Source organism: Equus przewalskii, chromosome 16 (genome assembly GCF_037783145.1).
Source record: "Equus przewalskii isolate Varuska chromosome 16, EquPr2, whole genome shotgun sequence".
In the NCBI taxonomy this organism is placed as follows: domain Eukaryota; kingdom Metazoa; phylum Chordata; class Mammalia; order Perissodactyla; family Equidae; genus Equus; species Equus przewalskii.
In genome coordinates, this window is record NC_091846.1 from 27,353,033 (window position 1) to 27,367,606 (window position 14,574).

The window sequence follows — 14,574 nt, forward strand, 5'->3', positions numbered from 1 at the left end:
ATAGATTCTAAAGCAAGGCTGAGTTCTTGACTATATTTGGATTTAAGTGATTATAGGTATTTACTAATTCATACTGGCTTTCCCAATTGTTTTTAGTTGGTGATTTTATCTTGTCCCTAAGTTTATAAACTATCTATACAGATTTAAAGAGGAAAAAGCTGCCATAAACTTCGAATCTAAAGTAATCCTTTACCCTCTGTTTCAATATTTTGCTTGTTTGTAAACATCTTTTACTTGCTTATATCGTATCTAGATAAATTTAAGACTAAGGCATGAGTTTTCCTGGAAGGGATTTCTGCCTCACTTCATCCAATTCTGGGCAACAGGCTCTTGCCTGTGATAGCGTTACACGGTTCACTCTATTCAGATACACTTTATTCAGATACTTTTCTGTAGCCAGACCTGAAGTAGTCCTTTAGCTTGATGCTGTTTGAAGGAAATAAAAAGATGTTCTGAAAATGAACCTATAATATGGAATTTTACTCTACAGCTAATTTTAACATAATTTATGTACAAACTGTTTGCCGTGACATATTTGTGGCCTATTTATTTTGAGAACTGCAGACACTTAAAGATGAGCAATAATAATAGCAAACACTTATGTAGTGCTTAATATGTGAAAGTGCATTGTGTATATTAACTCTTTCAATCCTCGCAACAATCCTATAATAAGAGAGGATCTCTAGCTCTGGATATTTAATTAAAAATATAGGAACAAATAACAACTACAGTCGTGCACTGTATAACAACCTTTCAGTCAACAATGGGCCGCGTACACTATGGGGGTCCCATAAGATTAGTACAAGATAGTCTAGGTGTGTTGCAGGCTATACCATCTAGGTTTGTGTAAATACACTCTATGATGTTTGCACAATGATGATGTCGACGAAAATAATCTATCCAATCTATAAATGAAAATTTGGGTGAGTTTATTCTGAGCTTAAATTTGAGGATTATAACCCGGGAGAGTCTTTCCACAAAGGAACAGAGCACTCCAAAGGGGGGGGGGGGGTATACAGGGTCGTTATATACCCTCAAAGAGGATGTTTCACATATGATTGGAATGTCCCTTTTACAATAGTCGCGAGACTACTCTGTCGGCACAGCCGATTGATGGAAATAGCAGGTAGGTCTTCTGTCTCGGTGAACACAGCAGGGTGGCAGTCTCTTGTCTCCAGCTGGGTGGTCACAGGTGAGCTGGGAGGTGAGTGCAGCAATCAGTTCCTAGCCTAAGGAAAAATGCTAATGTGGGGGGGAAGTTGCATCTTTATCACAAGGGCCTTTGTTCTGGCCATAGGAAATGTCTAAGCAGATATGCAATGCGTGCTCAATAGCCAGTCAGGCCCTTTTGGAGGAAAAAAAGAGAAGGCAGGCCGAATTAGGTTTATACCAAATGGCTTCCTCATATACTCCAATATATCCTATTGCTTGCCATTTTTATTTGTCAATGAAATCGCCTAACGATGCATTTCTCAGAATGTGTCCCTGTCGTTAAGCAACGCATGACTTGTACTCAACAAAAGACAAGCCCTTATGAAGCTTATATTCTAATTGATGAGACAGATATTATCAAATAATTGCATGATTAACTCTTTATATGCAGTATAAAGGAAAATCAGGGTCTGAGCTAGTCTTGGGAGCAAGAAAAGTGTTCCCAAGAGGTGATGTTTGAGCTGCTGTCTACAGACTAATTAGGAGTTGTGTGGGGTTTTTTTCCCTGATAAATATGTCATTCCAACACCAACTAACCACAATTCAGTTCAGTTCTGACACTGACTGCTCTGATTTAGCACAGATGCCACAAGTTAGGGGCTCAATCCCACACGTCTGCCTCCACTTTAGAAACATACCGCAAATGGGATCCCCAGGCTACTACGTTTCTGCCCAGCTGACTACAAAGCTGGGAGTTCCTACAACTTTCCCTGCCCTTAGGTTTGATAATTGACTAGAATGACTCACAGAACTCATGGGAACCACTATACAATTACAGTTTTATTATAAAGAATATAACTCAGAAACAGTCAAATGAAAGAGATGCGTAGGGCAAGATACGGGGGGAGGTCTTACATAGAGTTTCCATACCCTCTCTAGTGGGTCACTCTCCCAACATCTTGATGTGTTCACCAGTCTGGAAGCTCCCCAAATCTTGTTCAAGAATTTTTACTTAGGCTTCATTACCTAGGTGTAATTGATTAAGTCATTGGCCTGTGGTGATTGAACTCAATTTCCAGCCCCTCTCCCTGCCCCAGAGGTTGGGGGTGGGGTGCATCTGAAAGTTCTAATCCTCTAATCACATGGTTGGTTTTCTGGTACATAGTTCCCATCCTGAAGCTATCTAGAAGGCCCCACCAGGAGTCATCTCATTAGCATATGATCATACTCTTATTATTTGTATTTCCAAGGATTTTAGGAGCTGTGTGCCATGAACCAGGGACAAAGACTAAATATTCATTTTTCATTATCCCACAGGAGTTTAAGTAGCCTCTGTGGCAGCCAGGGAAGCTTTCTGTTCATATCTCCTTCAAAAGAACTTACTATGAGGAGCATAGTCAACTGACAGCCTCAGCTGCCAAGCATTTGGATACATTTCACCCTTTGCTCTGAGAGCACACTTATTTTGCACTCTTCCCAGCCAGTGTCTGAGTATTTCCAGGGTGCTAGTGCCAGCCCATTCCTGGCCCCTGTGGGACTCCTCTATTCGGCAACAGTTGCCAGAAGACCCCCCTTTGACCTAGCCAAGATTTTCTCAGAACTATGTAGCAGTCTGAGGCTCTTCCTACTCAATCCTCCTTCTCTCTCTCCTTTAGTAGGTATCAGACCTGCTCATGTTCTCACGGCTTTCCCTGCCTACTCCTGCTCACTCAGCTTTTATCATTCAGAGACATTCCTCCAATAAATCTCTTGCGTGTCTAATCCCATTATGATGTCTGCTCCTTGGAAGATCCAAAGTGATATAGCCTTAAAGATATACCACATTCCTGAGCACAACTGCTTAGACAGTATGTCTGTTGGAGTGCTATATGTGTGTTCTGGGGAAGCCCACTCCTTTTTCGTATTTCCTCCCGTGGGGCTCCGGGGACATTACCTAGTTTCCTTATTCTAACTTCAATACTTTTCCCAGCTTGTTGTGTTCCAGGGAAGGAAATAACCCTGGTAACTGATACTTTTCCTTCCCTTCATCCTCAAACTCTCAAGGGAGAGTGAAGGGAGAATAAACGATGGCTTGGTAAGACAACTTATTAATGGCCAATCCCTGATTTTTCTCTCTTTTCCCCTTAAAGAGCACTGTGTTACATTAGTATTAAACATTTTATACATATAAGATGGGATATAAGGTGGGATATATGATAACATAGCTATTAAGTTATAATATTCAATTTTTATAAACATCACTATTTAATAATTGTTGAGTATATTCTGAATCCTGAAGTGTAATTTCCTATGTCTAACACAGATGATCAGAAACATTTTAAGCCATTCGTGACTCACCTCATTTGAATCTGAACTAGCCACATAAAATAGTCTCAAATTAAGTGCAAGTTTTTACAAACTGTAAGCACCTATAAGAAATGGTTTCGCTATTTTTGCTTTACTGCAGTGCCCCAGATTTCTCTTCTGTCTCTTCATAAGAATGTGAGAAAGTAAGCTTTGGCCTCTAGATGTTAAATGGCATGAAAGCATCAGGTTATTACTACTCCCTGGAGATGGAGAACCGAATAATGCCAAAGTTCCTTTTAGTGTGATGAAATAGTAGTACATAAGAAGAGAAAAATCTGTGACTGATTCTAATGAGTAATCTTCTTGATGGCTCCACATAGATGGCTATTCATTAGGGGACTATTTAACTCGATCTCCAGGCGAAAGGCTCATAAGCATTCAGAAAGTTTGTAAAAAAACAGAGAGTATTTAACGCTTAATGAGAATTATATGGCTTAATGAACTGGGTAGGTATCTCAATGATTACCAGATTCTACTACCAAACTAATCAGTAGAGCTCTGGCTATGTGACTTAGTTTTGAAATGAGAACTATGACAAAACCTTGAAGTACTGTGGTAGCATAAAGAAAATTTGTTGTGACTAGAATAGTTAAACTGGGTACCCCAAAACACTAAAACCAAACTAACAATCAGTAGCTCAAACTCTTAATCGTGTGCTAAACCTTGTGCTATGCATGTCATATAATTCATTTTTCTCTTCACAATAAACACTTTGCCACTTTACAGTTGAAGAAACTGAGTCTTGAGAGAGTAAATGATTTCCCAAGGTTTCATGGCTCTGTCAAGTCTCAGAACCAGCACTCATCCCTGAGTCTGCCTACCCACGTCTGAAATCTGAGCACGGTATGGAGCAGGGGGAGGAGTGACAGTGCAGCTAGCTAATTTCCTATCAATCATCATATTTTCACATCAAGAAAATAGAAATTCTATAGGCTAAAGAGAGTGGTACTATAGAAACAGTAATGTGACATTTATTTACAGCTTTACGAGAGCAAAGTTTCTGTGGGTTCCTCTTTGCTGCTTTTCTTAAATGACAGCTTGGTGGGCTTGCATTAGAGCAGTTCTCTCACTGTCACTGTTTCTGAGCAACCTAAGCAACATCCTGCCTTCCAGTGATCTTTGAGACTTCTGACCGTAGCCTAGAGTGAGCAATTCCTTTGTCATTCATGACCTGGTACATGTATGGGTATGTATGAGTTTGTAAATAACTGAAAAAAATTTCACAAAACAATTCTCACCCTCACTATATGTAATGTACTCTGACATTTTCTATTTTTATTCATTAAAAATAAATCCATTAAATTGATTTCATGACCCATTAGTGGGTTACCGCCTACAGTGTGAAAAGCATAGTTCTATGCATGGCAGAAGAGATTGTTGGAGTGGATGGCAAGAAAAGACATTTTGGTTTGATTAGGCCCCATTTCCCTTCCTGTTTATGCAGGAGGGTAGAAATTATGGTCCTGTTTAGAAGGAATTTCTAACTTTTCTGCACTAGATTCCACTCCTCTGTATGATATGCATTTGCAGTCTGCCAGGTCTTGGGGAGCAATCATCTTTGTTCAAATACAATATCAAAAATGAGTGGGCTTTTCTCAAAAAGTCTTTGACAGCTGAAACAGTGAAACAATAAATCAACAGGCTGATGAAAGGTTGAGAACACACAATACTTAGAGTAATCAGTAGAAGCATAGCAGAAATGAGAAAAAAAAACTTAGTTCAATTACACAGTAAGGTTACTTACTTCAAAGTCAGCAGAGTGCTGTAAGGTTATACGTATTGTTAAGGTTAATTGCATCTATTCAGAATGTATTTGAATCTGAAACAAAAGCCTAACAGGAAAAAATCATCAAAGGGAGAAGACTGCATTTGAAGGGTCTGTTCTATATCAGAGAATGAGCCAATGATGATGAGTCCTTTGTTCTGTAATGTTTGTAATTCCCCCCCCCCCCCCCCCCGCCAAATATGAACACTTAAAAGGCAACCCATTAAAGTCCTGCAGAAAAACTGAAGACATTTACCATCATTAAATCTCAACGGCTAGTATTGCCCAGTGTTTGTTATACTATGGAAGAGGTGAGAGCAGAAATCTCGTGCTATGGACTCTTGCAAGAAAATCTAAGCACCTGCTTTAAGAAATCTTTTTAAAAATATTTCCTCATTTAAAAATCTTTAGAGTGTTTTTCCCTGATTGTAAAAGTAGCCATATCTGCTTGTGATAAAAACTCAAACATTACAAAAATAATCTAGAGAGTAAAAGTCCCCTGCAATCCCAATCCTCAGAAATAAACACTTTAAACAATTTGATATAAAGACATCTTTATTTTTAAAGTGTAGGTTGTGCTTTTGGAGTCTTTATGCCAAGTAGAAAGTCTTTGACCCATTATGCCCTTTGATTTCTACTGCCAATGGAAGGTGACAGGCAGATATGTTCTCTTTCTAATCTTTATTTTAAAATGTGATTGATCCAGCTATTCCGCTGCTGGGTATTTATCCAAAGAACATGGAAGCACGAATGCATAAAGATATATGCACACCTATGTTCATCGCAGCATTATTCGCAATAGCCAAGACTTGGAAGCAACCTAGGTGCCCACCAAGGGATGAATGGATAAAGAAGATGTAGTATATAAACATAGAATACTACTCAGCCATAAGAAACAATGAAATCCGGCCATTTGTGACAACATGGATGGATCTTGAGGGCATTATGCTAAGTGAAATAAGTCAGAGGGAGAAAGTCAAATACCATATGATCTCACTCACAAGTAGAAGATAAAAACAACGACAAACAAACACATGGAAACAGAGATTGGATTGGTGGTTACCAGAGGGGAAGCGGGGAGGGAGGAGGGTGAAAGGGGTGATTAGGCACATGTGTGTGGTGATGGATTATAATTAGTCTTTGAGTGGTGAACATGTTGTAGTCTACACAGAAATTGAAATATGTAACTATGTCCACCTGAAATTTATATAATGTGATAACCACTGTTACTGCAATAGAAAAAAGAATAAAAATTAAAAAGAAATAAAGTACTGACAGAAGAAAAAATGTGATTACTCTCTATCATATAGGCAGATACTGTTTTTCACATTGGTTTGTTATTTAGTCATACAAGGAAACAGCCTTTGCTCTAACAATGGAATCTTGGGTAATATCTCCTATGTAGTACTCTTTCCAAAAATGGTTAACCTGAATATCTAATCATGAGGAAATCATCGTTTCCTCAAATCCAGATTGTGAGGCATCCTATAAATTCTGTAAGACAATTTACTCACTGTATTACTTAGAGTTCTCCAGGGAAAAGGACCAGTAGATTTTATATGTATATAAATATGTATATATGTACATCTACATATATGTGTGTGTGTGTGTATATATATATATATATATACACATATAATCTCTTCATATACATATGAAGAGATTTATTATAAGGTATTGGCTCACATGATTATGGAGGCAGACACGTCCCATGATCTGTCATCTGCAAGCTGGAGACCCAGGAAAGCCAGTGCATAGTTCAAAGTCCTGAAAGCCAGAGAGCCCCATGGTGTAGCTTCTTTGAGTCTGAAGGCCTGAGAACCAGGAGTGCTGAGGGCAGGAGATTGATGTCTCAGCTCCATACTCAGGCAGAGAGTGGGTTCAACTTTTCTCTGCCTTTTTGTTCTATAGAAGCCCTCAATGAATTGGATGACGCTTATCCACATTAGGGAAGGCCCTCTCCTTTACTCATTCCATTGATTCAAATGCTATTATCTTCCAGAAACACCCTCACGGACACACCCAGAAATGATGTTTAACCAGATATCTGGGCTTCCCATGGCCTAGTCAAGTTGACACTTAAAATTAACGTGACACCTGGACTCTTCAAAAGTGTCCGTCATGAAAGAAAGAAAAAAGTCAAGGAAACGGTCCTAGATTATCAGAGTCTGCAGAGACATGTCAGACAACAGGAGTGTGTAATCCATGATCAGATCCAGGATGAGGTGGGAGGTAGGGAAGAATATTGAAATAATTGGAACAATTTGGAAACTTGATTATAGGTTGAATATTGTATTAATATTAATTTCCTTGAGTGTGATAGTTATTCTGTTTAATTTCCTTGGGTGTGATAGTTATTATGTTTAAGTAAGAGAATCTCTTTGTTCCTGGGAGATAACCTATTGAAATACGTAGGGGTGATGTGTCATGACTCTGCAGCTTACTTTCTTATGGTTCAGATAAAACAAAGGAGAGGAAAGAGAGAAAAAGTGAATGTGGCAAAACATTAAAAATTGGTAGATATAGGTAAATAGTATATGGGTTTTCATTTTACTAATATTTCAATTTTGCTGTAGGCTTAAAATTTAAGATAAAAAGTTGGGAAAAAGTAATTTTAGATACCATCCTAAAGTTCATTGTCCCGCTCCCTTTTTTCCTTTATTCTTTTGGAATCTGGAAAAGTTAAAAGGAGGTTTGTCATGAAGCTGTATACTTAAGATTTGTGCAGTTTGCCCTAGGTATGTTATACTAAAATAAATAATTTAAGGAAAAAACCAAGGCTCAGAACCATGCTGTCTTTTATAGGAGAAGACTGTTTACTAACCTTTAATGAAATAGTTATCAATACCACTTTGCTTCATGCGGTGGTCCTTACTGCTTCTGGGACACTGAATAAAGAAAAGAATCAGGAGCCAGGATACAGAGGTTAGAGGGAAATGTCACAACCAGGGGTATAAAAAGGCAATCAGAAAAACTAGGTTGCATATATAGTGGAAGAAGATACAGCAAAAGGATTCAGTCACAGCAGGAAAAAGGAGATGTACCAGTGATTTAGGGCTAGTTCTATTACACATAGTAAAATAGGTGTCATGTTGTATACATGTTATATATAATTATAAGTATATTATAATTACATGTAATAAAATAGATATCCCCAAATAGGTGTCTTAAGCATAGATGGCTTTCTTTGTTTCTCTCCTATAAAATGTCTGAAGGTAGGTAGTCTAGAGCTGGTATAGTACAAATAATAGGCAACCATAATAAAATGTTTATTTCCTAGCATTGTTCTAAGTACTTATCTATACTCTAAGAGGTAGATAGTTGTTATCCCCATTTTATAGGTGAAAAAATAGAAAAACTAAGTAATTTGCTCAAAGTTGTAGTTAGGAAGTAATAGAACTACTAGGCAAAGCTAGGCAGTTTGGCAAAAGATCACCACTAATGTGGTGGTTTTATAGTCACAGGGCACCAGATTGCTTCTGTCTTTCTGCTCTGCCATTTCTGATACATGTCTTCCATATTCAAGTTGCCTCATTGAACGAGATGGCTGCTTGAGCACTAGCTACCACTTCAGCCTTCCAGGAAGGGGAAGGCAACAGAAAAGCTTTGCCTGTCTGTCTCCATTTAAAGGGGCTTCCCTAGAAATCCTTCTCAATGACTTCCACTCATATTCCATATCCCAAACTTAATCACATCGTCATACCTAGCTATAAAGAAGTTTGGGGACCATAGCATTGATTTTAGAGAAGTATTAGCATTTTCTTCTAGATAATGTTCTGTGCAAAGCTTTATTATTTTATGCTTTGTGTATCTTGCAAGATTGTTTATAATAATGAACAACTGAAACAACTGAGATGGTTAAGTGAGTAGTTATATTATGAAGCATCCATGTCATGAAATATGTATGTAGCCATTTAATAGTAAGCTTGTTATATGCTTAATTGGGAAAACTACTTGGAAGGGAAAGCAGGATATAAAATTGAACTTAAGATATCATTGCAACTGTGTAATAGTATGTACAGGACATAGACTGGACTGCAATTCACCCAAATAAAACTGTAACTGAGATTTCTGAGGGGTGGAATTATGAGTGACTTTTAAACATTTTAAAAGTAATTTTCTTCTATAAGCATTATGTTTTTCCAAAATCAGAAATAAAAGATGAATTTCATTTTTAAATGTTCTATCCAGAGATTTAGATACAAGCCCCTTATGTCTTGCATTTCTGGTTTTATCCTTTAAGTTAATAGATAACCCTGAGGAGCAATGCTTAAGACATGTGAACATAATCAGATGTTAGTCTATTAATAATAATAATGAAAGAAAATGTATAGCCCATTTGATAAAGTAAGTGGTTTTTGTGCAAATGCCAATTTCCTTGTTGCTAAGCTATGCTTAAAAAGAAAGTTAATCCTAAATATTCTCTGTTGGAAATGATAGCCCTCCTTGGGCCTCTTGTACTCTTGTGTGTCTTGCTGGATGTGCCAAGACTACACTCCTAAGCCCTCTTTGACCTGGACTATTTCTCAGGGTTGTTACGTAGCTGGGAACTTTGAGAGATGAGGTACACTCTCTCTGGGACAAAGACTAGGCTTTCCTACTACCTGCTATAAAAATGGTGGATTCCCCAAGCTCAGTGTTCCTTGGCTGTGACGCAACACGCTTTGTGTGCAGCATCCATCATTTTGCCGCCATAAGACTTGGGGCCAGAGAGAACAGACATAAATATGCTGATGCTCCTGCTGCTTGCTGTGCAATGAGTAATAAAGTTCATTGTCTCTGACTCAAGAGTCTCGTGTCTTTTGCCAGCGTGCATGAAACAGTAACCAGTAACTGTTAGTAAGGTTAGCTTACAAGTAGGGTCAAATTAATTGCCAGACCTGACATCTCTATGTTCTTGAAAATATAAATTTCGTATAGTTATTTTACTGAGGAAGCAATTTTATATGTTTTGTAAGTATACCTACCATTTGGTCCCCACCTCTACTCCCATAATTGGTTTTTGGCCTCTTAAAGATGGAGTCTCTGTAATATTGTGTTTCATATGTATTCTTTGTATCTTTACAGCGAATCCTTCTTGCTTTCTTTTTTGCATAGCTCTATGTGTGTGAGTTTTTTATGTGAAGAAGTATGACATTGCTCAGGACTACCCTCTGTCATTGCGCAGGTTGGTAACTGCACAAATTTGCTTGGCTAAAGTGGTGATTTGGAGCTTAAATACATACCACACCATGTACTCTGAAAGAAGGGGCACTTTTTTTTTTTTTAAAGATTTTATTATTTTTTTTTCCTTTTTCTCCCCAAAGTCCCCGAGTATATAGTTGTACATTCTTCACTGTGGGTCCTTCTAGTTGTGGCATGTGGGACGCTGCCTCAACCTGGTCTGATGAGCAGTGCCGTGTCCGCACCCAGGATTCAAACCAAGGAAACACTGGGCCGCCTGCAGCGGAGCATGTGAACTTAACCACTCGGCCACGGGGCCAGCCCCAAGAAGGGGCACTTTTTATAATTTACATAAGTATACTGTGTCCTACTAAGCCATTGCCCTGCGTGAGGATCCTGGCATGGATGGATGTGTGTGTGTGTGTGTGTTTAAGTACTTCTTTCTACTTTCCATAAAGGCAACCTATGAACAAAAGCCCTGATGACCTGATCTCTTGTTTATCTTTTCCTTCTGGGTATTTTCAGTGCTCTGGGTAACTATTCAGCCCTCTGCCAGAAGCTGTGAATTACAGAACTTATCAGCTTTACATCAGTTTCTTGGGTGTGCAGACAATGTCTTGGGCTGGGCAGGTTCTAAGACAAAGGAGAATTCCTGAGCCTTTCCACTCCAGGGCTGTGAAGTGCTGGCTTAGGGTTGGTGTAACAGGCTTAGGGGTCAAGGATGATTTAGTCAGCCTGATCTTATCATTTTTTGTTTTTCTTGGGAATGTGGTCTGTTTATAAAAGAACTTTTAGAAACCTAAATGCCTGAAAAGTTTTGGCTCATGTTGGGTAAAAACAATAAGCTTCAGATTCCTATACTGAAGGTCGTATAACAGAAACCAACATGGAAAGCCATATCTAGAAAATAAATCTCTATCCAGTGCCTTTGATTAACCGAAAATCCTTCGTTTTTTCAATTTTACCCAAGGATAAGATTTCTTTCAACTATGAAAACCTCAAACCAATTCTTTGTAGGACAGTAGACTTTACGTGTCTACTATTCAGCTTGAAGTGTTTGGAATTTACTCTTCTACCTCTTTCTGAATTTTTGCTCTTGACTATGTTTCTTTTTCAGTCAAACCAGTGTTGTTCCTAATTAGAAATTTAAATTACATCTGCTGCAGTTTGTACACACCAGGGGATATATTTGTGTAATACTCTTATCTAGCCAAGATATTTTTCATAACTCCAATCTAACATTTTTTCAGAGTGCTCATTGATGAGACCTTATAAAAATTGTGCAAGAATGTACACAAGAGAAGCAGTTGCGTAGCTCAGGAGAGACCTCACAAGGAAACCATTTCCTTTATTTTTTTTTTTTTGTGGTGCAGAAAAATATTTTTCTCTTTGTCTTGTGCTATTCTGACTTATGTTCTCCCTTAGTCTCCCGCACTGATGTGTGCTGTTGGAAAGTGAAAACAATCTTACAACTTGAGATATTTCATTAAATTTCAATGAGGTAATTAAGGAAACTCATTTTCAAAGATATACATTTATTTCAGTAGCTTGAATGTTGCTTAATCAGGAAATGACCGGAATACTAAATAAAGGTAGGTTGGGCTTGTCTAGATCAGCAGCTTTGAGAGGCAGACTGTTGAAAGGGCAGACTTGGAGGTTAAAACAGCAGAGGCCCTTGCTGTGGGTGGAAACTAATTGGCTGAAAACATGAATAAGTTATATTTTTTACTCATGTCAAGGAAAAGCTAAGAGAGAAGGGATAAATATTTGTATCTACCAAGGCATTATGCTCTGCCACATGATAGTAAAAAATAAAAAGCAGATCCTTAGACTTAAGCTCCTTTTCCTGTAGCAAGAAAGAGGACTAGAAGCTCAATTACTTGGCAATGCTTTCTCCACTTGGCATTTTCAGCCAATAAAATATTGGCTGAAAAGTTGCTAAGGAATTCTCTGACATAAAACATTTATTACTGGGACGGCTGTCCTTGAGCCTGGGGTTATGTTTAAATGCTTTCAATTAAAAGCCTCTGATTTCAAGTCTAGATAGTTATTTCCCTCTTTTCATGGTCCTGTCCTGTGTCTAGCTACCTGTAGGCTACACATGTTGATCATAGATCTAACACAGTCCTATTCCTAAGACTGAAGATTTTAGTATGATGTTGTCAGACTTAAATTTAATCAGATTAGACACTGTAGAATAAACTCTTTTAACAACTTGTTTTTCTTTCCAAACCTTTTCCAAAATTTTCATGAGAGAGACCTATCGAGCTTGGAAAATTCTCTGTGAAGCTGCTCTTAGCAAAGTCCTAGCGAAGAAGCCCTGTTTGCCATTTCAGATCCTATCCCTTAAGCCTCACATTGCTGTTCTTCTTCTCTGAAGTTTTCTTCCCCTCTGGGATCTCTGTGACTCTCCCCAACCTTGGATGTCTGACTACTTACATCATCCCACTTTGACACTTGTTCGGATATCCGTGTGGTGTACTCTCATGAATTGTTCCTAACTGCAGTACAAGCTCCTTTAAAGTGGTTGGTGTCTATTTTTTGGTGTCTCCTCTCACTCTTCATAAGCCCCTAACACAACAAGTCCATAGTAAGTGCTCACTTAAGTAGGTTATTTATTTTTTTGGAAGTCTATGAAGAGGTTGAAGTTAAGGACAGTCATGTTATGCTTTCTACACTGAGCTGAAAAATTACCTGCAGACATCCAACTGGTCTAAGTCAAAAGTCCTGGGTTAGAGTCTCAGCATTGTGGCTTAATTAACCACATGATCTTTGGCATGTGATTGAACCTCTGTGTCTTTATCAAAGATTAATCCGTAAATGCCCTTTTAGTCCAAATGTTCTAAGACAGCTTGATTGATCTACAGCTGTGGTTCTCAAAGTGTGGTCCCAGATCCAGAACGTCAGCATCACCTGGGAACTTGTTAAAAATGCAAGTTATCAAGCTCCACCCCAGACTTACTGAATCAGAAACTCTGCACTTTAACAAACCTCCAGGTGCTTCTGATGCATGCTAACGTTTGAGAACTACTGATCTGTAGTATAGTCAAATCCCTGGTATGGTAAGAAGCTCCATATCACAATGTTAGTGGACATTGAAAATTGTATAGTCGTTTCACGGTTCGCATTTAAATCCAGTATCTTAGTGTTTCGTCTTTAAGGCTCTGCAGAATGGCTCACTATTTCATATTTAAGTTTGCAGGTGCTACCTACAGAAATTGCAGCTCTCAAGCTCCTATAAAGTGCTGGCAATTGAGGAATGAGAAATCCTTCTTAGAGTGAACAAAGCATATGCAATGGACAGGGGATTAATTTTTGGCGGCAGCCTCCTAATTGTGTTTTCATAGTGTTGTATGCATGCTAGGCTACACAAGCAGCGTTTGCTGATGTACATTAGGTAATTGGGCATCGAGCAGTCCAATTTGCATGCAAAGGTGGTTGCACACCTCCCATTTACAAGTCTAAAATTAAAGCCCAGTTGAAGCTGGCCGAAGGCTCGCTGCTATGAATATAACGAGATAAAGAAGAAATGACTTCTGTTAATCAGCACTTTTGGCCTCTACTGTTCAATCTTTGCTAATTTGTCCTTTGAAATTGTACAATCCGTGTTGAAGAGAGAAACTTCTGAGTATCTGGGGTTTTTTTTAAAAAACCTACATTTATAAGCTGATTGTGTTTATCCATAGGATTTCCCCTAAAACTATACCAACATGTATACTGTGGTCTGTTGCTGTGCTGTACTTTTGCTCTATGAAGTATTCACACTCTTGTAGGACCACATGAATCATCTTAAAGAAGAGCACCCCCGCCCCGCTTCCCCTACACAGCACAGACTCACAGACTGGGTCTGTGGCATCATTTCATTTCAGTTTACCCCATATTCGCCAAACAGCTACTTTGTGCCAGGCGCTGTGCCAGGGGTGTGTGTATATAGATCAATCAAGCACAGTTTCTGCCCTCAAAAGCTCGCAATATTTTGACAGCTTCCTGGTATCTGTGTCAAATATTTTTGCTTAAATGAAGTTTTTCCTGATCCCCCGTGAACTGAGATGACTCCTTGCTTCTCTGAGCTTCTGATTATGTTCTACCTGTGTCCCCAGGAGAATGGGGGACCCAGTGGATCCATGCCTGGAAAAGTCAAAGCCCAA

The 14,574-nt window shown here is 38.7% G+C and overlaps 1 protein-coding gene across 3 annotated transcripts in view; it reads left to right on the forward strand.

The window, feature by feature from the left end:
* The window catches only part of EPSTI1 (epithelial stromal interaction 1), an 85,622-nt gene that overhangs the window by 3,418 nt on the left and 67,630 nt on the right, over window positions 1–14,574 (forward strand). The window lies entirely within an intron of this gene.